This window comes from Salmo salar, chromosome ssa05 (assembly GCF_905237065.1).
Source record: "Salmo salar chromosome ssa05, Ssal_v3.1, whole genome shotgun sequence".
NCBI classification, from domain to species: Eukaryota; Metazoa; Chordata; class Actinopteri; order Salmoniformes; family Salmonidae; genus Salmo; species Salmo salar.
The window spans coordinates 78932691-78957244 of NC_059446.1; the positions used below are offsets into that span (position 1 = coordinate 78932691).

The 24554-nt window shown below is 46.1% G+C and overlaps 1 protein-coding gene across 3 annotated transcripts in view; it reads right to left on the reverse strand.

Moving 5' to 3' along the window:
• Positions 1–21567, reverse strand: part of LOC106594804 (polypeptide N-acetylgalactosaminyltransferase 1) — a 130307-nt gene extending 108740 nt beyond the window's left edge. For all 3 annotated transcript variants that reach the window (XM_045719033.1, XM_045719031.1, XM_045719032.1), the window contains exon 1: positions 20945–21567. The gene's annotated coding sequence lies outside the window, so the exon portion shown is untranslated. The remainder of the gene's footprint in view (positions 1–20944) is intronic.
• Positions 21568–24554: the final 2987 nt, after the last annotated feature.

A 24554-nucleotide genomic window follows, 5' to 3' on the forward strand; every position in this document is an offset into this window, starting at 1 on the left:
TTCTAACTCCTCCCAACACTAGAGGTCTGTTCTAACTCCTCCCAACACTAGAGGTCTGTTCTAACTCCTCCCAACACTAGAGGTCTGTTCTAACTCCTCCCAACACTAGAGGTCTGTTCTAACTCCTCCCAACACTAGAGGTCTGTTCTAACTCCTCCCAACACTAGAGGTCCGTTCTAACTCCTCCCAACACTAGAGGTCTGTTCTAACTCCTCCCAACACTAGAGGTCTGTTCTAACTCCTCCCAACACTAGAGGTCTGTTCTAACTCCTCCCAACACTAGAGGTCTGTTCTAACTCCTCCCAACACTAGAGGTCTGTTCTAACTCCTCCCAACACTAGAGGTCTGTTCTAACTCCTCCCAACACTAGAGGTCTGTTCTAACTCCTCCCAACACTAGAGGTCTGTTCTAACTCCTCCCAACACTAGAGGTCTGTTCTAACTCCTCCCAACACTAGAGGTCTGTTCTAACTCCTCCCAACACTAGAGGTCTGTTCTAACTCCTCCCAACACTAGAGGTCTGTTCTAACTCCTCCCAACACTAGAGGTCTGTTCTAACTCCTCCCAACACTAGAGGTCTGTTCTAACTCCTCCCAACACTAGAGGTCTGTTCTAACTCCTCCCAACACTAGAGGTCTGTTCTAACTCCTCCCAACACTAGAGGTCTGTTCTAACTCCTCCCAACACTAGAGGTCTGTTCTAACTCCTCCCAACACTAGAGGTCTGTTCTAACTCCTCCCAACACTAGAGGTCTGTTCTAACTCCTCCCAACACTAGAGGTCTGTTCTAACTCCTCCCAACACTAGAGGTCTGTTCTAACTCCTCCCAACACTAGAGGTCTGTTCTAACTCCTCCCAACACTAGAGGTCTGTTCTAACTCCTCCCAACACTAGAGGTCTGTTCTAACTCCTCCCAACACTAGAGGTCTGTTCTAACTCCTCCCAACACTAGAGGTCTGTTCTAACTCCTCCCAACACTAGAGGTCTGTTCTAACTCCTCCCAACACTAGAGGTCTGTTCTAACTCCTCCCAACACTAGAGGTCTGTTCTAACTCCTCCCAACACTAGAGGTCTGTTCTAACTCCTCCCAACACTAGAGGTCTGTTCTAACTCCTCCCAACACTAGAGGTCTGTTCTAACTCCTCCCAACACTAGAGGTCTGTTCTAACTCCTCCCAACACTAGAGGTCTGTTCTAACTCCTCCCAACACTAGAGGTCTGTTCTAACTCCTCCCAACACTAGAGGTCTGTTCTAACTCCTCCCAACACTAGAGGTCCGTTCTAACTCCTCCCAACACTAGAGGTCTGTTCTAACTCCTCCCAACACTAGAGGTCTGTTCTAACTCCTCCCAACACTAGAGGTCTGTTCTAACTCCTCCCAACACTAGAGGTCTGTTCTAACTCCTCCCAACACTAGAGGTCCGTTCTAACTCCTCCCAACACTAGAGGTCTGTTCTAACTCCTCCCAACACTAGAGGTCTGTTCTAACTCCTCCCAACACTAGAGGTCCGTTCTAACTCCTCCCAACACTAGAGGTCTGTTCTAACTCCTCCCAACACTAGAGGTCTGTTCTAACTCCTCCCAACACTAGAGGTCTGTTCTAACTCCTCCCAACACTAGAGGTCCGTTCTAACTCCTCCCAACACTAGAGGTCCGTTCTAACTCCTCCCAACACTAGAGGTCTGTTCTAACTCCTCCCAACACTAGAGGTCCGTTCTAACTCCTCCCAACACTAGAGGTCCGTTCTAACTCCTCCCAACACTAGAGGTCTGTTCTAACTCCTCCCAACACTAGAGGTCCGTTCTAACTCCTCCCAACACTAGAGGTCTGTTCTAACTCCTCCCAACACTAGAGGTCCGTTCTAACTCCTCCCAACACTAGAGGTCCGTTCTAACTCCTCCCAACACTAGAGGTCTGTTCTAACTCCTCCCAACACTAGAGGTCCGTTCTAACTCCTCCCAACACTAGAGGTCTGTTCTAACTCCTCCCAACACTAGAGGTCCGTTCTAACTCCTCCCAACACTAGAGGTCCGTTCTAACTCCTCCCAACACTAGAGGTCCGTTCTAACTCCTCCCAACACTAGAGGTCCGTTCTAACTCCTCCCAACACTAGAGGTCCGTTCTAACTCCTCCCAACACTAGAGGTCCGTTCTAACTCCTCCCAACACTAGAGGTCCGTTCTAACTCCTCCCAACACTAGAGGTCCGTTCTAACTCCTCCCAACACTAGAGGTCCGTTCTAACTCCTCCCAACACTAGAGGTCCGTTCTAACTCCTCCCAACACTAGAGGTCTGTTCTAACTCCTCCCAACACTAGAGGTCCGTTCTAACTCCTCCCAACACTAGAGGTCCGTTCTAACTCCTCCCAACACTAGAGGTCTGTTCTAACTCCTCCCAACACTAGAGGTCCGTTCTAACTCCTCCCAACACTAGAGGTCCGTTCTAACTCCTCCCAACACTAGAGGTCCGTTCTAACTCCTCCCAACACTAGAGGTCCGTTCTAACTCCTCCCAACACTAGAGGTCTGTTCTAACTCCTCCCAACACTAGAGGTCCGTTCTAACTCCTCCCAACACTAGAGGTCCGTTCTAACTCCTCCCAACACTAGAGGTCCGTTCTAACTCCTCCCAACACTAGAGGTCCGTTCTAACTCCTCCCAACACTAGAGGTCCGTTCTAACTCCTCCCAACACTAGAGGTCCGTTCTAACTCCTCCCAACACTAGAGGTCCGTTCTAACTCCTCCCAACACTAGAGGTCCGTTCTAACTCCTCCCAACACTAGAGGTCCGTTCTAACTCCTCCCAACACTAGAGGTCCGTTCTAACTCCTCCCAACACTAGAGGTCCGTTCTAACTCCTCCCAACACTAGAGGTCCGTTCTAACTCCTCCCAACACTAGAGGTCCGTTCTAACTCCTCCCAACACTAGAGGTCCGTTCTAACTCCTCCCAACACTAGAGGTCCGTTCTAACTCCTCCCAACACTAGAGGTCCGTTCTAACTCCTCCCAACACTAGAGGTCCGTTCTAACTCCTCCCAACACTAGAGGTCCGTTCTAACTCCTCCCAACACTAGAGGTCCGTTCTAACTCCTCCCAACACTAGAGGTCCGTTCTAACTCCTCCCAACACTAGAGGTCCGTTCTAACTCCTCCCAACACTAGAGGTCTGTTCTAACTCCTCCCAACACTAGAGGTCCGTTCTAACTCCTCCCAACACTAGAGGTCCGTTCTAACTCCTCCCAACACTAGAGGTCCGTTCTAACTCCTCCCAACACTAGAGGTCCGTTCTAACTCCTCCCAACACTAGAGGTCTGTTCTAACTCCTCCCAACACTAGAGGTCCGTTCTAACTCCTCCCAACACTAGAGGTCCGTTCTAACTCCTCCCAACACTAGAGGTCCGTTCTAACTCCTCCCAACACTAGAGGTCCGTTCTAACTCCTCCCAACACTAGAGGTCCGTTCTAACTCCTCCCAACACTAGAGGTCCGTTCTAACTCCTCCCAACACTAGAGGTCCGTTCTAACTCCTCCCAACACTAGAGGTCCGTTCTAACTCCTCCCAACACTAGAGGTCTGTTCTAACTCCTCCCAACACTAGAGGTCCGTTCTAACTCCTCCCAACACTAGAGGTCTGTTCTAACTCCTCCCAACACTAGAGGTCCGTTCTAACTCCTCCCAACACTAGAGGTCCGTTCTAACTCCTCCCAACACTAGAGGTCTGTTCTAACTCCTCCCAACACTAGAGGTCCGTTCTAACTCCTCCCAACACTAGAGGTCTGTTCTAACTCCTCCCAACACTAGAGGTCCGTTCTAACTCCTCCCAACACTAGAGGTCCGTTCTAACTCCTCCCAACACTAGAGGTCCGTTCTAACTCCTCCCAACACTAGAGGTCCGTTCTAACTCCTCCCAACACTAGAGGTCCGTTCTAACTCCTCCCAACACTAGAGGTCCGTTCTAACTCCTCCCAACACTAGAGGTCCGTTCTAACTCCTCCCAACACTAGAGGTCCGTTCTAACTCCTCCCAACACTAGAGGTCCGTTCTAACTCCTCCCAACACTAGAGGTCCGTTCTAACTCCTCCCAACACTAGAGGTCCGTTCTAACTCCTCCCAACACTAGAGGTCTGTTCTAACTCCTCCCAACACTAGAGGTCCGTTCTAACTCCTCCCAACACTAGAGGTCCGTTCTAACTCCTCCCAACACTAGAGGTCTGTTCTAACTCCTCCCAACACTAGAGGTCCGTTCTAACTCCTCCCAACACTAGAGGTCCGTTCTAACTCCTCCCAACACTAGAGGTCCGTTCTAACTCCTCCCAACACTAGAGGTCCGTTCTAACTCCTCCCAACACTAGAGGTCCGTTCTAACTCCTCCCAACACTAGAGGTCCGTTCTAACTCCTCCCAACACTAGAGGTCCGTTCTAACTCCTCCCAACACTAGAGGTCCGTTCTAACTCCTCCCAACACTAGAGGTCTGTTCTAACTCCTCCCAACACTAGAGGTCCGTTCTAACTCCTCCCAACACTAGAGGTCCGTTCTAACTCCTCCCAACACTAGAGGTCTGTTCTAACTCCTCCCAACACTAGAGGTCTGTTCTAACTCCTCCCAACACTAGAGGTCTGTTCTAACTCCTCCCAACACTAGAGGTCTGTTCTAACTCCTCCCAACACTAGAGGTCTGTTCTAACTCCTCCCAACACTAGAGGTCTGTTCTAACTCCTCCCAACACTAGAGGTCTGTTCTAACTCCTCCCAACACTAGAGGTCTGTTCTAACTCCTCCCAACACTAGAGGTCTGTTCTAACTCCTCCCAACACTAGAGGTCTGTTCTAACTCCTCCCAACACTAGAGGTCTGTTCTAACTCCTCCCAACACTAGAGGTCTGTTCTAACTCCTCCCAACACTAGAGGTCCGTTCTAACTCCTCCCAACACTAGAGGTCTGTTCTAACTCCTCCCAACACTAGAGGTCTGTTCTAACTCCTCCCAACACTAGAGGTCTGTTCTAACTCCTCCCAACACTAGAGGTCTGTTCTAACTCCTCCCAACACTAGAGGTCTGTTCTAACTCCTCCCAACACTAGAGGTCTGTTCTAACTCCTCCCAACACTAGAGGTCTGTTCTAACTCCTCCCAACACTAGAGGTCCGTTCTAACTCCTCCCAACACTAGAGGTCTGTTCTAACTCCTCCCAACACTAGAGGTCTGTTCTAACTCCTCCCAACACTAGAGGTCCGTTCTAACTCCTCCCAACACTAGAGGTCTGTTCTAACTCCTCCCAACACTAGAGGTCTGTTCTAACTCCTCCCAACACTAGAGGTCCGTTCTAACTCCTCCCAACACTAGAGGTCCGTTCTAACTCCTCCCAACACTAGAGGTCCGTTCTAACTCCTCCCAACACTAGAGGTCTGTTCTAACTCCTCCCAACACTAGAGGTCTGTTCTAACTCCTCCCAACACTAGAGGTCTGTTCTAACTCCTCCCAACACTAGAGGTCCGTTCTAACTCCTCCCAACACTAGAGGTCCGTTCTAACTCCTCCCAACACTAGAGGTCCGTTCTAACTCCTCCCAACACTAGAGGTCCGTTCTAACTCCTCCCAACACTAGAGGTCCGTTCTAACTCCTCCCAACACTAGAGGTCCGTTCTAACTCCTCCCAACACTAGAGGTCCGTTCTAACTCCTCCCAACACTAGAGGTCCGTTCTAACTCCTCCCAACACTAGAGGTCCGTTCTAACTCCTCCCAACACTAGAGGTCCGTTCTAACTCCTCCCAACACTAGAGGTCCGTTCTAACTCCTCCCAACACTAGAGGTCCGTTCTAACTCCTCCCAACACTAGAGGTCCGTTCTAACTCCTCCCAACACTAGAGGTCCGTTCTAACTCCTCCCAACACTAGAGGTCTGTTCTAACTCCTCCCAACACTAGAGGTCTGTTCTAACTCCTCCCAACACTAGAGGTCTGTTCTAACTCCTCCCAACACTAGAGGTCCGTTCTAACTCCTCCCAACACTAGAGGTCCGTTCTAACTCCTCCCAACACTAGAGGTCCGTTCTAACTCCTCCCAACACTAGAGGTCCGTTCTAACTCCTCCCAACACTAGAGGTCCGTTCTAACTCCTCCCAACACTAGAGGTCTGTTCTAACTCCTCCCAACACTAGAGGTCCGTTCTAACTCCTCCCAACACTAGAGGTCCGTTCTAACTCCTCCCAACACTAGAGGTCCGTTCTAACTCCTCCCAACACTAGAGATCCGTTCTAACTCCTCCCAACACTAGAGGTCTGTTCTAACTCCTCCCAACACTAGAGGTCTGTTCTAACTCCTCCCAACACTAGAGGTCTGTTCTAACTCCTCCCAACACTAGAGGTCTGTTCTAACTCCTCCCAACACTAGAGGTCTGTTCTAACTCCTCCCAACACTAGAGGTCCGTTCTAACTCCTCCCAACACTAGAGGTCTGTTCTAACTCCTCCCAACACTAGAGGTCTGTTCTAACTCCTCCCAACACTAGAGGTCTGTTCTAACTCCTCCCAACACTAGAGGTCTGTTCTAACTCCTCCCAACACTAGAGGTCTGTTCTAACTCCTCCCAACACTAGAGGTCCGTTCTAACTCCTCCCAACACTAGAGATCTGTTCTAACTCCTCCCAACACTAGAGGTCTGTTCTAACTCCTCCCAACACTAGAGGTCTGTTCTAACTCCTCCCAACACTAGAGATCTGTTCTAACTCCTCCCAACACTAGAGATCTGTTCTAACTCCTCCCAACACTAGAGGTCTGTTCTAACTCCTCCCAACACTAGAGGTCTGTTCTAACTCCTCCCAACACTAGAGGTCTGTTCTAACTCCTCCCAACACTAGAGGTCTGTTCTAACTCCTCCCAACACTAGAGGTCTGTTCTAACTCCTCCCAACACTAGAGGTCTGTTCTAACTCCTCCCAACACTAGAGGTCTGTTCTAACTCCTCCCAACACTAGAGGTCTGTTCTAACTCCTCCCAACACTAGAGGTCTGTTCTAACTCCTCCCAACACTAGAGGTCTGTTCTAACTCCTCCCAACACTAGAGGTCTGTTCTAACTCCTCCCAACACTAGAGGTCTGTTCTAACTCCTCCCAACACTAGAGGTCCGTTCTAACTCCTCCCAACTCTAGAGGAAGGAGAGTTGAGACGTCCAGAAAAGTCATTCTGATCTGTGGCTGCTGACCCACATGAGACTGGTTGCCACTGATCACACACACACACACACACACACACACACACACACACACACACACACACACACACACACACACACACACACACACACACACACACACACACACACACACACACACACACACAGGGCCTGTTGTTCTCTAGCCCAGCGGCTGAGGGTAGATATGCTTATCAGGAGAGAGAGAGTGAAGGAAAGAGAGAGGGGAAGGGGTCTCTACTCTCTCGGTCTCCCCATCTCTCATCCCCTCACACAACAGTGGGCTGGGTGAAATAACAGAAGTGAAAAAGATGTGAGCCAGTGTGAAAGGGAAAGCTAGGCCACAATAGGCCAGTCCAATAGAAAGCTATCCTCTGTTGGTCTGTAGGGTGAGTGGAGTAGTACTGCTCTGCTCCCAGTTATCCCTCTAAATCCTGTCTACTCCAGGCCTTCCTGACTTAACCAGCTCTGCTCTGACTGGGGCACCCAGCCAACACACACACACCATACGCACAGCACACACGACAATGAAACACACTCACTCACAAAGCAGACAGAGACACACAGAGACACACTCAATCAGTCACAGACAGACCGACTGAAGACTCTTGTGATTGGAGACGTGTGTGTGTGTGTGTGTGTGTGTGTGTGTGTGTGTGTGTGTGTGTGTGTGTGTGTGTGTGTGTGTGTGTGTGTGTGTGTGTGATTGCGCATGTGATTGACTCAATGAGTCAGCAGAATTTGGACACATTACATTTCCTCTGAGGGGAGGGTGTCACCATGGAAACCAGGCCTTTCCTGTGGGGGTCGTATCTCATGCTAAAACAGATGCTGAAGGAGAAGTGCACACATAGGGTGGTGGGCCGAAGCCCCGCCGAGGAAGGAGATGATTTTTTTATATACGACTGTAAAACTATTTTATGATGACTATAACAGTTGGCACCTTCAATTCTTGCACATTTTCTCATAAAAAATATTTCAACACAAATTTGCCAAAGTGTTAAACTTGGAATCAATCAGAACTCCCATAAACACCCCTGGTGATGAAGGCAGCCAATGGCCTGCTTCTACCTTCGATGTAAACACAGCCTCTTGTGAAAACTCTAGCTGTTGCCTGATCAACAGGAACAGATATAGCTTGTTCCCAAGACTGAAACAAGATAAATATCTGTTTTTGAGGGCATTTAAATATGTAGCATGCAATAGGAATTGTCTTGATCGTATGAAGAAGTAAGGAATTCCCAGTTGTCTTGATCGTATGAAGAGGTAAGGAGTTCCCAGTTGTCTTGATCGTATGAAGAGGTAAGGAGTTCCCAGTTGTCTTGATCGTATGAAGAGGTAAGGAGTTCCCAGTTGTCTTGATCGTATGAAGAGGTAAGGAGTTCCCAGTTGTCTTGATCGTATGAAGAGGTAAGGAGTTCCCAGTTGTCTTGATCGTATGAAGAAGTAAGGAGTTCCCAGTTGTCTTGATCGTATGAAGAGGTAAGGAGTTCCCAGTTGTCTTGATCGTATGAAGAGGTAAGGAGTTCCCAGTTGTCTTGATCGTATGAAGAAGTAAGGAGTTCCCAGTTGTCTTGATCGTATGAAGAGGTAAGGAGTTCCCAGTTGTCTTGATCGTATGAAGAGGTAAGGAGTTCCCAGTTGTCTTGATCGTATGAAGAGGTAAGGAGTTCCCACTTGTCTTGATCGTATGAAGAGGTAAGGAGTTCCCAGTTGTCTTGATCGTATGAAGAGGTAAGGAGTTCCCAGTTGTCTTGATCGTATGAAGAGGTAAGGAGTTCCCAGTTGTCTTGATCGTATGAAGAGGTAAGGAGTTCCCAGTTGTCTTGATCGTATGAAGAAGTAAGGAGTTCCCAGTTGTCTTGATCGTATGAAGAGGTAAGGAGTTCCCAGTTGTCTTGATCGTATGAAGAGGTAAGGAGTTCCCAGTTGTCTTGATCGTATGAAGAAGTAAGGAGTTCCCAGTTGTCTTGATCGTATGAAGAGGTAAGGAGTTCCCAGTTGTCTTGATCGTATGAAGAGGTAAGGAGTTCCCAGTTGTCTTGATCGTATGAAGAGGTAAGGAGTTCCCAGTTGTCTTGATCGTATGAAGAAGTAAGGAGTTCCCAGTTGTCTTGATCGTATGAAGAGGTAAGGAGTTCCCAGTTGTCTTGATCGTATGAAGAGGTAAGGAGTTCCCAGTTGTCTTGATCGTATGAAGAGGTAAGGAGTTCCCAGTTGTCTTGATCGTATGAAGAGGTAAGGAGTTCCCAGTTGTCTTGATCGTATGAAGAAGTAAGGAGTTCCCAGTTGTCTTGATCGTATGAAGAGGTAAGGAGTTCCCAGTTGTCTTGATCGTATGAAGAGGTAAGGAGTTCCCAGTTGTCTTGATCGTATGAAGAGGTAAGGAGTTCCCAGTTATCTTGGAAGCAGCACAAGATGCAGAAGCAGCAGCTCTTGCGTTGTCTGACAGATTTCCACTCAAAGGCTCTGTATCTGTATGATGTACGCGTGTGATAAATAAGATACGACTATACTGTACACACGCACCAATTTAATTCCACTAAATTATGTAAAGTGGGGAATAGACCGGTAAGCATGACCAGTGAAATGTATTTACATCATCTCAAATCCGATCAAATTATTGGTCACATACACATGGTTAGCAGATGTTAATGCGAGTGTAGCGAAATGCTTGTGGTTCTAGTTCCAACAGTGCAGAAATATCTAACAAGTAATATCTAACAATTCCCGACAACTACCTAATACACACGAATCTAACAAGTAATCTAACAATTCCCCACCAACTACCTAATACACACAAATCTAACAAGTAATCTAACAATTCCCGACAACTACCTAATACACACAAATCTAACAAGTAATCTAACAATTCCCCAACAACTACCTAATACACACAAATCTAACAAGTAATCTAACAATTCCCCACCAACTACCTAATACACACAAATCTAACAAGTAATCTAACAATTCCCGACAACTACCTAATACACACAAATCTAACAAGTAATCTAACAATTCCCCACCAACTACCTAATACACACAAATCTAACAAGTAATCTAACAATTCCCCACCAACTACCTAATACACACAAATCTAACAAGTAATCTAACAATTCCCCACCAACTACCTAATACACACAAATCTAACAAGTAATCTAACAATTCCCGACAACTACCTAATACACACAAATCTAACAAGTAATCTAACAATTCCCCACCAACTACCTAATACACAGAAATCTAACAAGTAATCTAACAATTCATCTTTAAAATGGTGTAAAATAGTTGTATGTTTGAAAAATTTGAATTATGAGATTTTTGTTTTGAATTTGGCGCCCTGCTATTTCACTGGCTGTTGAATAGTATGTCCCGCGGGGTCCCACATTTCCCAGAGAGGTTAACAGTCTGATGGCCTTGAGATAGAAGCTGTTTTTCAGTCTCTCAGTCCCAGCTTTGATGCACCTGTACTGACCTCGCCTTCTGGATGATAGCGGTGTGAACAGGAAGTGGCTCGGGTGGTTGTTGTCCTTGATGATATTTTTGGCCTTCCTGTGACATCGGGTGCTCTAGGTGTCATGGAGGGCAGGTAGTTTGCCCCCAGTGATGCGTTGTGCAGACCTCACTACCCTCTGGAGAGCCTTGCGGTTGAGGGTGGTGCAGTTTCCGTACCAGGCGGTGATACAGCCCGACAGGATGCTCTCGATTGTGCATCTGTAAAAGTTAGTCAGGGTTTTGAGGTTGAAGAGGCGCTGTGTGGGTGGGCCATTTCAGTTTGTCCGTGATGTGTACGCCGAGGAACTTAAAACTTTCCACCATCTCCACTGCTGTCCCATCGATGTGGATAGGGGGTTGCTCCCTCTGCTGTTTCCTGATGTCCACGATCATCTCCTTTGTTTTGTTGACGTTGAGTGAGAGGTTGTTTTCCTGACACCACACTCCAAGTGCCCTCACCTCCTCCCTGTAGGTTGCCTCGTTGTTGTTGGTTATCAAGCCCACTACTGTTGTGTCGTCTGCAAACTTGATGATTGAGTTGGACGCATACATAGCCACGCAGTCATGGGTGAACAGGGAGTAAAGGAGAGGGCTGAGCACACACCCTTGTGGGGCCCCAGTGTTGAGGGTCAGCGAAGATGTTGTTTCCTACCTTCACCACCTGGGGGTGGCCCGTCAGAAAGTCCAGGACCCAGTTGCACAGGGAGAGGTTGAGACCCAGGGCCTCCAGCTTGATGATGAGCTTGGAGGGTACTATGGTGTTGAATGCTGAGCTGTAGTCAATGAACATCATTCTTACATTGCTATTCTTTTGTCCAGATGGGATAGGGCAGTGTGCAGTGTGATGGCGATTGAGTCATCTGTGGACCTGTTGGGGCGGTATGCAAACTGAAGTGGGTAAGGTGGAGGTGATATGATCCTTGACTAGCCTCTCAAAGCACTTCATGATGACAGAAGTGAGTGCTACGGGGCGGTAGTCATTTAGTTCAGTTATCTTTGCCTTCTTGGGTACAGGAACAATTGTAGCCATCTTGAAGCATGTGGGGACAACAGACTGGGATAGGGAGCGATTAAATATGTCTGTAAACACACCAGCCAGCTGGTCTTTGCATGCTCTGAGGAAACGGTTAGGGATGCCGTCTGGGCCATCAGCCTTGCAAGGGTTAACACGTTTAAATGTTTTACTTCCGTCAGCCACTGAGAAGGGGGGGGCAGACTTTGTTAGCGAGCCGAGATGGTGGCACTGTATTATCCTCAAAGCGGGCAAAGAAGGTGTTTAGTTTGTCTGGAAGCGTGATGTCGGTGTCCGTGACGTGGCTGGTTTTGTTTTGTAGTCCGTCATTTCCTGTAGACTCTGCCACATACGTCTCGTGTCTGAGCGGTTGAATTGCGACTCCACCTTGTCCCTGTACCGGCATTTCGCTTGTTTGATTGCCTTGTGGAGGGAATAACTACACTATTTCCATCAATGAATCGGTTAAAAAGCATTATTTCGCAATGTTTTTTTTAAATTCTTCTCCCGGAAAATTGTCCAGCGGAAACTTTATTTAATCAACTTTTCAATTTTTTTTTACCAGACAAAAGCCAGATAACAGAAACCCTGACACACGTACACAACCACACATACACACGTACACATGCACACGACCACAGCACACATTGTCAGGAGGGGAGGGGGATGAAACTAGGCCCAGACTTCTCCTTTTCACTCTGTCTATCACTGTTGAGGACACTGGAGGCTCTGCCTCTCTGTCTATTAGGAGGCAGAGAGGACCAGAAGATATCTGGCACAACGTCATCTGAATACTAATCTGCAGAACAACACAAACAGCTGAAAAACAAACTGCAGAAAAACTGGATGAACAACTGAATCAGTCATTTTGGATAAAAGGGGGAACAGCTTTTCTTGAAGCTCTGGGAAACCCAGAGAGAAACAATAGACTAGAAACACTGTCCATCTGACTGGTACATAGAACACACTGCCAACCTCTGTCTGACCTCACCCTAAACATGAACCACTAGTCTACCATTATGTCCTGAGTCTCTCCATCATAAACATTCTATTCCACCATTTAAGAGAGGAGCACCATAAACATCACGAGGCTTTACACTCCCTTTAGAGCTCTGAGTGGTTCCTGACTTCTACACTCCCTTTAGAGCTCTGAGTGGTTCCTGACTTCTACACTCCCTTTAGAGCTCTGAGTGGTTCCTCACTTCTACACTCCCTTTAGAGCTCTGAGTGGTTCCTGACTTCTACACTCCCTTTAGAGCTCTGAGTGGTTCCTGACTTCTACACTCCCTTAAGAGCTCTGAGTGGTTCCTGACTTCTACACTCCCTTTAGAGCTCTGAGTGGTTCCTGACTTCTACACTCCCTTTAGAGCTCTGAGTGGTTCCTGACTTCTACACTCCCTTTAGAGCTCTGAGTGGTTCCTGACTTCTACACTCCCTTTAGAGCTCTGAGTTGTTCCTGACTTCTACACTCCCTTTAGAGCTCTGAGTTGTTCCTGACTTCTACACTCCCTTTAGAGCTCTGAGTTGTTCCTGACTTCTACACTCCCTTTAGAGCTCTGAGTGGTTCCTGACTTCTACACTCCCTTTAGAGCTCTGAGTGGTTCCTGACTTCTACACTCCCTTTAGAGCTCTGAGTGGTTCCTGAGTTCTATTACAACATATACGAGAGAAGTAACTGAGAGGCTTTACTAGAATGGAAAACATGACTAACATCATGTGAACTCTTGACTATAGAAGACTATTGTATAGGCGGGGCGAGCTCTTGGTTCAATACATCATCTTGGTGCCCCGGGGTGGGGCCAAGACGGGCGGATACTGACACACACACAAACAAAATAAAAAAATTACATTTACCAGATGCTTCAATCTGAAGCAATTTAAAGTCAAGTGTGCATACATGGAATTCACTATCCTGGCATTGCAAGCACCATGCTCTACCTACTGAGCTACAGATGACCAATCGGGGCTGTAAAAAAAGGTTTGTAAAACCCGACGTTTATGGTTCTCCTGTCTTAAATGGTAAGACACACACAGCCATCTCACAGTGATTCCCTGGTGGCATCACACCCTCCCACATGGTGTTAGTTAGCCTTGGCCAGTTATCAACCTCACACAGCAGAGACACACTACCCAGCCAGAACGTATGTGTGGACCATAGAGTGTGATAGGTGATTCCTGCCTGCCTGTGTGTGTGTGTGTGTGTGTGTGTGTGTGTGTGTGTGTGTGTGTGTGTGTGTGTGTGTGTGTGTGTGTGTGTGTGTGTGTGTGTGTGTGTGTGTGTGTATATATATACACTGCTCAAAAAAATAAAGGGAACACTTAAACAACACATCCTAGATCTGAATGAAAGAAATAATCTTATTAAATACTTTTTTCTTTACATAGTTGAATGTGCTGACAACAAAATCACACAAAAATAATCAATGGAAATCCAATTTATCAACCCATGGAGGTCTGGATTTGGAGTCACACTCAAAATTAAAGTGGAAAACCACACTACAGGCTGATCCAACTTTGATGTAATGTCCTTAAAACAAGTCAAAATGAGGCTCAGTAGTGTGTGTGTGGCCTCCACGTGCCTGTATGACCTCCCTACAACGCCTGGGCATGCTCCTGATGAGGTGGCGGATGGTCTCCTGAGGGATCTCCTCCCAGACCTGGACTAAAGCATCCGCCAACTCCTGGACAGTCTGTGGTGCAACGTGGCGTTGGTGGATGGAGCGAGACATGATGTCCCAGATGTGCTCAATTGGATTCCGGTCTGGGGAACGGACGGGCCAGTCCATAGCATCAACGCCTTCCTCTTGCAGGAACTGCTGACACACTCCAGCCACATGAGGTCTAGCATTGTCTTGCATTAGGAGGAACCCAGGGCCAACCGCACCAGCATATGGTCTCACAAGGGGTCTGAGGATCTCATCTCGGTACCTAATGGCAGTCAGGCTACCTCTGGCGAGCACATGGAGGGCTGTGCGGCCCCCCAAAGAAATGCCACCCCACACCATGACTGACCCACCGCCAAACCGGTCATGCTGGAGGATGTTGCGGGCAGCAGAACGTTCTCCATGGCGTCTCCAGACTCTGTCACGTCTGTCACGTGCTCAGTGTGAACCTGCTTTCATCTGTGAAGAGCACAGGGCGCCAGTGGCGAATTTGCCAATCTTGGTGTTCTCTGGCAAATGCCAAACGTCCTGCACGGTGTTGGGCTGTAAGCACAACCCCCACCTGTGGACATCGGGCCCTCATACCACCCTCATGGAGTCTGTTTCTGACCGTTTGAGCAGACACATGCACATTTGTGGCCTGCTGGAGGTCATTTTGCAGGGCTCTGGCAGTGCTTCTCCTGCTCCTCCTTGCACAAAGGCGGAGGTAGCGGTCCTGCTGCTGGGTTGTTGCCCTCCTACGGCCTCCTCCACGTTTCCTGATGTACTGGCCTGTCTCCTGGTAGCGCCTCCATGCTCTGGACACTACGCTGACAGACACAGCAAACCTTCTTGCCACAGCTCGCATTGATGTGCCATCCTGGATGAGCTGCACTACCTGAGCCACTTGTGTGGGTTGTAGACTCCGTCTCATGCTACCACTAGAGTGAAAGCACCGCCAGCATTCAAAAGTGACCAAAACATAAGCCAGGAAGCATAGGAACTGAGAAGTGGTCTGTGGTCCCCACCTGCAGAACCACTCCTTTATTGGGGGTGTCTTGCTAATTGCCTATAATTTCCACCTGTTGTCTATTCCATTTGCACAACAGCATGTGAAATGTATTGTCAATCAGTATTGCTTCCTAAGTGGACAGTTTGATTTCACAGAAGTGTGATTGACTTGGAGTTACATTGTGTTGTTTAAGTGTTCCCTTTATTTTTTTGAGCAGTGTCTACATATATATACACACACTGAGTGTACAAAGAATTAGGAACACCTTCCAAACATTGAGCCGCACCCCCTTTCGCCCTCAGAAAAGCCTCAATTCGTTGGGGAATGGACTCTACAAGGTGTTGAAAGCATTCCACAGGGATGCTGGCCCATGTTGACTCCAAGGCTTCCCACAGTTGTGTCAAGTTGGCTGGATGTTCTTTGGATGCTGGACCATTCTTGATACACACAGGAAACTGTTGAGTGTGAAAAACCCAGCAGCGTTGCAGTTCTAGTTCAAAGGCACTTAAATCATTTGTCTTGCCCATTCACCCTCTGAAAGGCACACATACACATTCTACTGTATGTCTCAAGGCTTAAACATCATTCTTTAACCTTTCTCCTCCCCTTCATCTACACTGATTGAAGTGGATTTAACAAGTGACATCAATAAGGGATCATAGCTTTCACCTGGAATCACCTGGTCAGTCTATGTCATGGAAAGAGCAGGTGTTCTTAATGTTTTGTACACTCTCTGTGTGTGTGTGTGTGTGTGTGTGTGTGTGTGTGTGTGTGTGTGTGTGTGTGTGTGTGTAGAGCTGGCAAGGCTCCCCAGTGGCACAGGCTGACCCACTGCTGTGTGCAATTCTATCCCCTGATATGGCCCTATGAGCAGCCAGAGGACACACACACACACACACACACACACACACACACACACACACACACACACACACACACACACACACACACACACACACACACACACACACACACACACAAAGCCTGAGAGGCAAAAACAGTAACATGGTGCTCTCTCTCTCTCTCACGCCATCCCTCTGTCCCACTCCTCTCTCTGTATCTCGCTCCTTCTCTCTCCATGGTCACTGAGTTTACAATCAGTGCGTCTCTGCTTTCTGATCTAACTATGACAAACATCCAGAAAAAACCTCAGAGGTAAGGAGTGTGCAGTATATCAGTTTCTATCAGACCATCAGATCAGAGAGAAGAACATGATAAAGCAGACTGGTAGAGTGAATGTATCTGATCAACACTGCACCAGGATTATGGAGAGCCTGTGGTAGCATAGATGCTACAGACGTCTCTGAAAGATGCTAGACACAATCTTCATAAATAAGGCCCTTCTAAAATTCAGAACCTTTTCAACATGAAAAATAAAATCTGAGTATGTTTCATTTATGACATCACATCTTCCTGTTCCGAAGGTCAGTCAATGTTGAAATCCAAAAACCAGTTTGATGAGTGTTTTTAAAGTACATTAGCTAAAAACTGACTGATCAAATAGAGAATCGTTAAGCTATTTGCTGATGTTTGCCTGACTAGCCTCAAGGTCAAGAAAAACCCTCTTTGTGTCAAAACTGTTGTTTCAATATGAATATCTTGTAAAACAGGGCAGTGTGTGTGTTCTGATCAGCATCAGCCAGATTTCACCATGAGTCTCTGTAAACCAGGAGTCTCCAACAGGTCAATCGAGAGCCTACCTATGAGTAGCTTGCCAAACAATTCTGAAAGTACATGCAATTTTCACATGTTCCACTGCAAACTGTCATTAACAAATCTCCCAAGTATTAAACACAGCAAGCAGTCAGCTCCTATCTAATCAACACAACACTGACATTATCCCACCCCTGGTTAGACACGATTGGCTTAAAAAGCCAAACCTAACACAATATCTGCCTATTTATTTCCAGCAATATTGCCCCTGTCTGTCTGTGTGGTGCAGGCGTTTGTCTATCACTCTGTGTAGCCAGTGGATGTGATAACCATCTTGTGGGTTGACTGAAATACTTTCCCCAAAACTTTCTAGATATAATGTTACCTGCAAAGTAGGCTTACCTGGCAGAAGTATATCATGAGTAAGTATATCATTTCTATCTATTATTTGTTATTTTCAAACTTCAAACCATGAAAAGAGCAGCAGCAGTAGCTTACAGAACCATGGCTAGACTGGCACATTAGACAGCACATTCCTCAGCACATTCCTCACTCGATAGATGCCAATTAAAGGGGATTTACACTCTAAAATAAAAATGTGTTCGTTTTCTTCCAGACCTAAAAAAAGGTTTTCTGATGTGATTTAACAGAAGATCAAATTTCATTGTTTCTCTATGAACGATGGTAATTTTGAGAGTCAAAAACCACAACAATCTAAAACCAGGAAAAATACAACTGAGAAAACATAATTTTGGAAAATATAAAATATATTTTGGTTGTTTATGAACCATTATTTGACCAGGTTGACAGAAAACATAGTGAACGACTTTCTCTTGTACACTAAGGACCTGGGGAAGAGTTGGGTTAGGAGCGGAGAACTACATGCCTATTTGAAAGCTAGAAAAGAAATTGCAGCTCGCGACATGTTTAAAAAACAATGAAGAGAGAGAGAGATAGAAGAGTTAAGGATAGAGAAAGAAGTGAGAGAGTATTTTTTCTCTGGCAGCAGCTTTCCTCATAGCCATCAGAGGTATAGCCACCTATGTGTGTCTGAGTGATGCTGTTGTTGTTATTATGACATCATCTTATTAGCTAACATCAGTAGCGTTGTGGTGTGACCATCTGAGATAATCTCATTGTCATGTCAGTTGCATCGATCAATACTGGGGATCAACAGGAGACAGTACATCCTTCTTCCTCCCAACTATAAAATAGATAACCAACCAATTCATCCCGTTCTGGATAGAAGTTGTCTTTAGGCACAGATCTAGGATCAGCTTGCCTTCCCCAAATCCTAACTTTACCCATTATGTGAAAAGACAACACGACCTTGGATCAGCGTCTAGATCCAACTTAATCCCACTCCTAGTGTTGTTCCCCTGTCCCAGCCTTCGACACAGGGAGGTAAATTAGGCCTAGGCTACATGGGCCAGTGATGAAGGTCAGTCTGAGTTATTGATTTGAGATTATGGTAGGTAACCTAGCGGTTAAGAGCGTCGGGACATTAACTGAAAAGTCGCTGGTTTCGAATCCCAGAGCCGACTAGGTGAAAAATCTGCCAAGATGCACTTGAGCAAGGCACTTAACCCTAATTGCTCCTCTAAGTCGCTCCGGATAAGAGCGTACGCTAAATGACTCAAATCTACAGGCTGCAGTGATATAGGTCTCTGTGGGTCAGTTATAATGATACAGGGTTTAGATATCAGGTGATATAGGGTGACTCCTCATCCCCAGTCTGCAGGGTTCTGTGTTCCGGCCACGGACCAGAGGGAACAATGGCATTCTTGTGCTGGGAGCTCCAGGTGGCTGGGGAAACCCAATCCTACCCAACCCCAGTCACCCAGTTTGAGTCTGAGCCTGCCTCACTGGCACAGCTCAGGGAGAACCAACGCTGCCTTCCTCCAGAGAGACACTGCAGAATAGAGCTATTGTTCCACCAGAGCAACTCCAAACTACACACACTCACTAAATCCACTTTCTTAGAGAAACACACAGACAGACTCAGAAACACACACACACACACACACACCAAATAGGGGAGCACATCTGCTGTGGTCTGGACCTGAACACGCAGCAGGACAGGAAACACATCATGCAGACTCCACGGCCTTGAATTGAGGAACATGATTCATTTCCTGTGAATGCTGGACAGTAATGCCTTAAAACAGGGCTTGGCTATTGGCTAACCCACAGCATTTCCACTGTAGAAGGTACTAAACATGACACAATACTTTCAGTCTCACTGAGGAGGGATTCAAAACATGGCACAACATCGCCAGTCCGAGGATTTAGAGGGGCTTTGAACATCAAACGCCTGAAGTCACACATGGTTTGAGAAAGGGTGTGTGTGTGTGTGTGTGTGTGTGTGTGTGTGTGTGTGTGTGTGTGTGTGTGTGTGTGTGTGTGTGTGTGTAAGGGAGGGAGAGAGAGCTTGTGTAACTGTCATTACATTTCAACTGTTGCTAAAGGACAACTGTATTCTCTCTCCCTCTTTGCGGTTCAGCTGCAGTCTTCACTCCAAGCTCAGCTCTCTGCTGCTGTAAGCAATAACACAGTGTTGTGTTTCAGTGTGCACAGCCATCCATGTCCTCTGGCCACATTGTGCTCTGGGTAGCAGGGGGCCCATGCTAACAGATAAGGCCAGATAGTTTCCCTCCAGCGAGCAGCAGTGCTGCTCTGTTCTGCACATGTTCTCCTATTGTGCAAGCCAGAGCCACAGAGCCTGGGCCTCATCCACAGGCACAGAGGATAAATAATGGATGACCATCTCTTCCTGCCCCTGGAGAAACATGACAGACTAATTTCATTCCCCTACATCTTCATCTGCAGCCAGAGAGTTACAGGATTGATTGTGAATCCATTTCCTTATCTATCAGATGTATAATTACAGCACTGCGAGTGCACGCTCACTGGCTCGCTCTGCTCGCATACAAAGACAAACACTGTCTTTCACACAGAAACACACACACACACTCACACATAGACCTGCTCTGGCCCAGGCTCCACATACATTAACGCGCCTCTATAAAAGGTCCCTTCCGGATTAGGTTACGTGAAATGTAATCAACTTCAGGCCTATTGTAGAGCACGAGCTGGAGCTGGGAGAGGCATGCATGGCTATAGGCCTAGTTCTGGACTGTCTCCAACTGACTCAGAGTTCACAGCTGGTGGTAAGAAGTCATACAGTCATATTTAGTTGCTATTAAACATGTGTAGTAACTCTGTAATTACTATTGTAAAGATGTTCATTTGTTACACTAGTACTTTTGATGATTGCATTATACTAGAGTTGGTTGGAATAGGGTCTGTTACTTATTGCATTCGTGTAATAGCTACCCAAACCATTCCATTACAAGGCTATTTTAAGTAGGCCTACTGACATTAAAACAGTCACGGGGAGCAACTACCGATAGGCTATATGAAGTGTTAGTGACTAGGCCTAAACCTTGGCTTACTTTCAGGTCAATGCTGTTTTGTGATACGTCATTATTGAGAGCAATATATCATCATAACAAGGGCATTTGTGAGTAGTTAGTCCATTGCATCCAAATGCTCACAGAAAATAAACATTTTGGGGACAGTTTAAGCAAAGATTAGATGTTTTACTTGCTACAGTAACAGACATATTTCAGTAGAATAATTGATGACAGCATGAATATTGAAATTACACAGCCGCTTTTCACTGACAGGTATATATTTCCTGTCGTGGTCTACAGATGTCCAACAACATCTCCAGCCGCCTTCCTCCAGCCGCCTTCCTCCAGCGGACCATGTGACCGTTAGTTACCGTTACCTGGCCAGACGCTGTGTCAATCATCAACAACGGCAGTGCTTGCTTGCCAGCTAGCTGGTTATGGATTAGCTAGCGAAATTACCGACTAGTTTAGCATAAACAACACAATTCAACACCACTTTTACAGCAATACATGTCGGGTATTATTTGCTAACATTTAAATACGTACCTTTTGAATGAAAACGGAGAAATGTATGTGGTTTCTCCTGTGTAGCCCAGGTTTGGTTATTTAGCGAGTCGCATTCCGTATCCCAACGAACCAGTCAGATGTGCTTTGACGAACAAAATCTCCCTTGCTTGTTATAACACGTAGCTAGCCAGCTTTAGCTAGCTAATGGTGTTTAAAACGATACACAATCTAAAGCTAGCTCGATGCCAAGGGCAACTGAAAACTAAATCCAGTATTATGGAAACTAAACATCCAGAAAGATAGACACATCGACTAACGTTACCAAGCTAACTGCCAACGACGAGATGTTCGCATGCGCAAACAAATGGAGTGGCTGACTCTGCTCCAGTCGATGTGTGATGAAGAGATCACAGTTGTACCTCAAAAATTAATCCGACAAGAAGGGGTCATTTCCACGTTCGAAAACTGCGACTTAAAACATGTCGTGCGAAACGGCGTCCATTGAAAACATCGTATACTGTTAGGTCAGTACGTGATAGCGGAGTATGAGAGCTGGTAGCTTGTGTGTGTAGGCAGCACTCGGCTCGGGTTCAGAAAGCCCCTGCTGCAGTCGGTCAGGCGGCTGTCGGTTGCAGAGCACCCAGAGGCAGCATCGCACCCAATGACTGTGATCCCGATATGAAAGCATCCTCCCTCTCCAGCCCAACCCGGAAGAAAATTACAACACTGCAGTAACGTCATTCCTAATATACTGGTGGCTTTGAAATGGTTTACACATTTAATAAGGATGACTTATTAAGAAAATCATATGCGACTTTTTAGCTGTAATAGCCTACTTGGGTCAGATGAACAAATTGGCCTATTTTGTTGCTATTCATCAAACTCAATGTAATAATGCCCTGCCCCTCTCAAGAATAGGCTAATTCAAGTCCTGTAGCGTCATCTACACGACCCATTTATGGAGATTGTTCAATCTCCTATTTCCACTACAGTCCTGCATGGCAGGGGCCTAGTTGTAGTTAGTTCATTTACTGGCTATAGGCCCATTCTAAAATTGCAAAATTCTCAATGTTGTGTTGTGTTTCATAGGTTTTCCTTGGTGGCATTGGGTGTAAATAAGAATAGCATGTGAATTACATTTTAATAACACCTGGTTGGACATACAATGTACAGTGCATTCGGAAAGTATTCAGACCCGTTGACTTTTCACACATTTTCTTACATTAATCCTTATTCTAAAATTGATTAAATCGCTTTTTTCCTTATCAATCTTCACACAATACCCCATAATGACAAAGCAAAAACAGGTTTTTAGAAATTTTTGCAAATTTGGTTAAAAATAAAAAACTTAAATATCACATTTGCATAAGTATTCAGACAGTTGGTGGAGTGCTGTAGAGATGGTTGTCCTTCTGAAAAGTTCTCCCATCTCCACAGAGGAACTCTGGAGCTCTGTCAGAGTGACCATCGGGTTCTTGGTCCCCTCCCTGACCAAGGAAGTGGAAGTGTCTTGGAAGTGTCTTGGTGGTTCCAAACTTCTTCCTTTTAAGAATGATGGAGACCACTGTGTTCTAGGGGAACTGTGTTCTAGGGGAACTTCAATGCTGCAGAAATGTTTTGGTACCCTTCTCCAGATCTGTGCCTTGACACAATCCTCTGAGCTCTACGGACAATTCCTTCGACCTCATAGCTTTGTTTTTGCTGTGACATGCACTGTCAACTGTGGGACCTTATATAGACGGGTGTGTGCCTTTCCAAATCATGTCCAATCAATTGAATTTACCACAGGTGGACTACAACCTAAGTTGTAGAAACATCTCAAGGATGATCAATGGAAAGAGGATGTACCTGAGCTCCATTTCGAGTCTCATAACAAAGGGTCTGAATACTTATGTAAATAAGGTATTTCTGTTTTAAAAAATTATACATTTGCAAAAATTTCTCATGACCTGTTTTCACTTTTTCATTGTGGGGTATTGTGTGTAGATTGATGGGTAAAAATATTAATTTAATCCATTTTAGAATGAGGCTGTAAAGTAACAAAATGTGGAAAAAGTCAAGGGGTTTGAATACTTTCCGATTGCACTGTATATAATGTGATATTTTTCTATATTGCACGGAATACCTACCAAACACTATACCCTATACTGCCTATTTAAATGGATGAGATTAATTGCCATAGAATATGAGTTTGGGGAGGGGGATATAGGTAGGCCTATAGCTATAGCTTGCATGGAATAAGAAACGAGTGGTCGGAAATTGGCTTGGCTTTTACAGCACAGAAATGTCACTTATGGACTTTGCATTTCCTCTATACAACATTCTATCAATAAGATGTCAGTGTGGATCGTTTAGTACCTGCTTCATCAGTTCATCTGGGATGGTTTAAGTGTGTTCCCAGACGGCACTGTATCTTTCCTCATAATTTACTATGCCAAGAAGAGAGGAGGCGCCAGGGAACGCTCAAGCATTACCTCCACCAGACAGTGAGAGAGCGAGAGAGTCAGAGAGAGAGAGTCAGAGAGAGAGTCAGAGAGAAAGAGAGGGAGAGAGAGAGAGAGGGAGAAAGAGAGACAGACAGACAGACAGACAGACAGACAGACAGACAGACAGACAGACAGACAGACAGACAGACAGACAGACAGACAGACAGACAGACAGACAGGGAGAGAGGGAGAGAGGGAGAGAGGGAGAGAGAGAGAAAGCAATCAGATCAATGACTTCATTTTCTCCAGTTAATAAGAAGCGCGACCCATTCACAGTCGTGGTGAATGGAACTTGCTGATAGTCAGGCCCAGAGTGTAATTTAATGAGGGAAACATGTATAATATCTGACACAACACTCACTGTTGGCCTACCGTGTCTTCGAAAAGTATTCAGACCCCTTGACCTTTTCCGCATTTTGTTACGTTACAGCCTTATTCTAAAATGGATTAAATAAATAAAAATCCTCAGATATCTACACACAATACCCCATAATGACAAAACGAAAACAGTTCCTTAAATACCTTATTTACATACTGTTGGTATTCAGACCCTTTGCTGTGAGACTCAAAATTGAGCTCAGATGCATGCTGTTTCCATTGATCATGCTTGAGATGTTTCTACAACTTGATTGGATTCCACCTGTGGTAAATTCAATTGATTGGACATGATTTTTTAAGGCACACACCCGTCTCTATAAGGTCTCACAGTTGACAGTGCATGTCACAGCAAAAACAAAGCTATGAAGTCGAAGGAATTGTCTGTAGAGCTCAGAGGATTGTGTCAAGGCACAGATCTGGGGAAGGGTACCAAAACATTTCTGCAGCATTGAAGTTCCCCTAGAACACAGTTCCTCTAGAACACAGTGCCCCTAGAACCCTAGAACACAGTGTTCTCCATCTCTTTTCTCTGTATACATCAATGATGTCGCTCTTGCTGCTGGTGATTCTTTGATCCACCTCTACGCAGATGACACCATTCTGTATACTTCTGGCCCTTCTTTGGACACTATGTTAACAAACCTCCAGATGAGCTTCAATGCCATACACTCCTTCCGTGGTCTCCAACTGCTCTTAAATGCAAGTAAAACTAAATGCATGCTCTTCAACTGATCACTGCCCGCACCCGCCCGCCCGTCTAGCATCACTACTCTGGACGGTTCTGA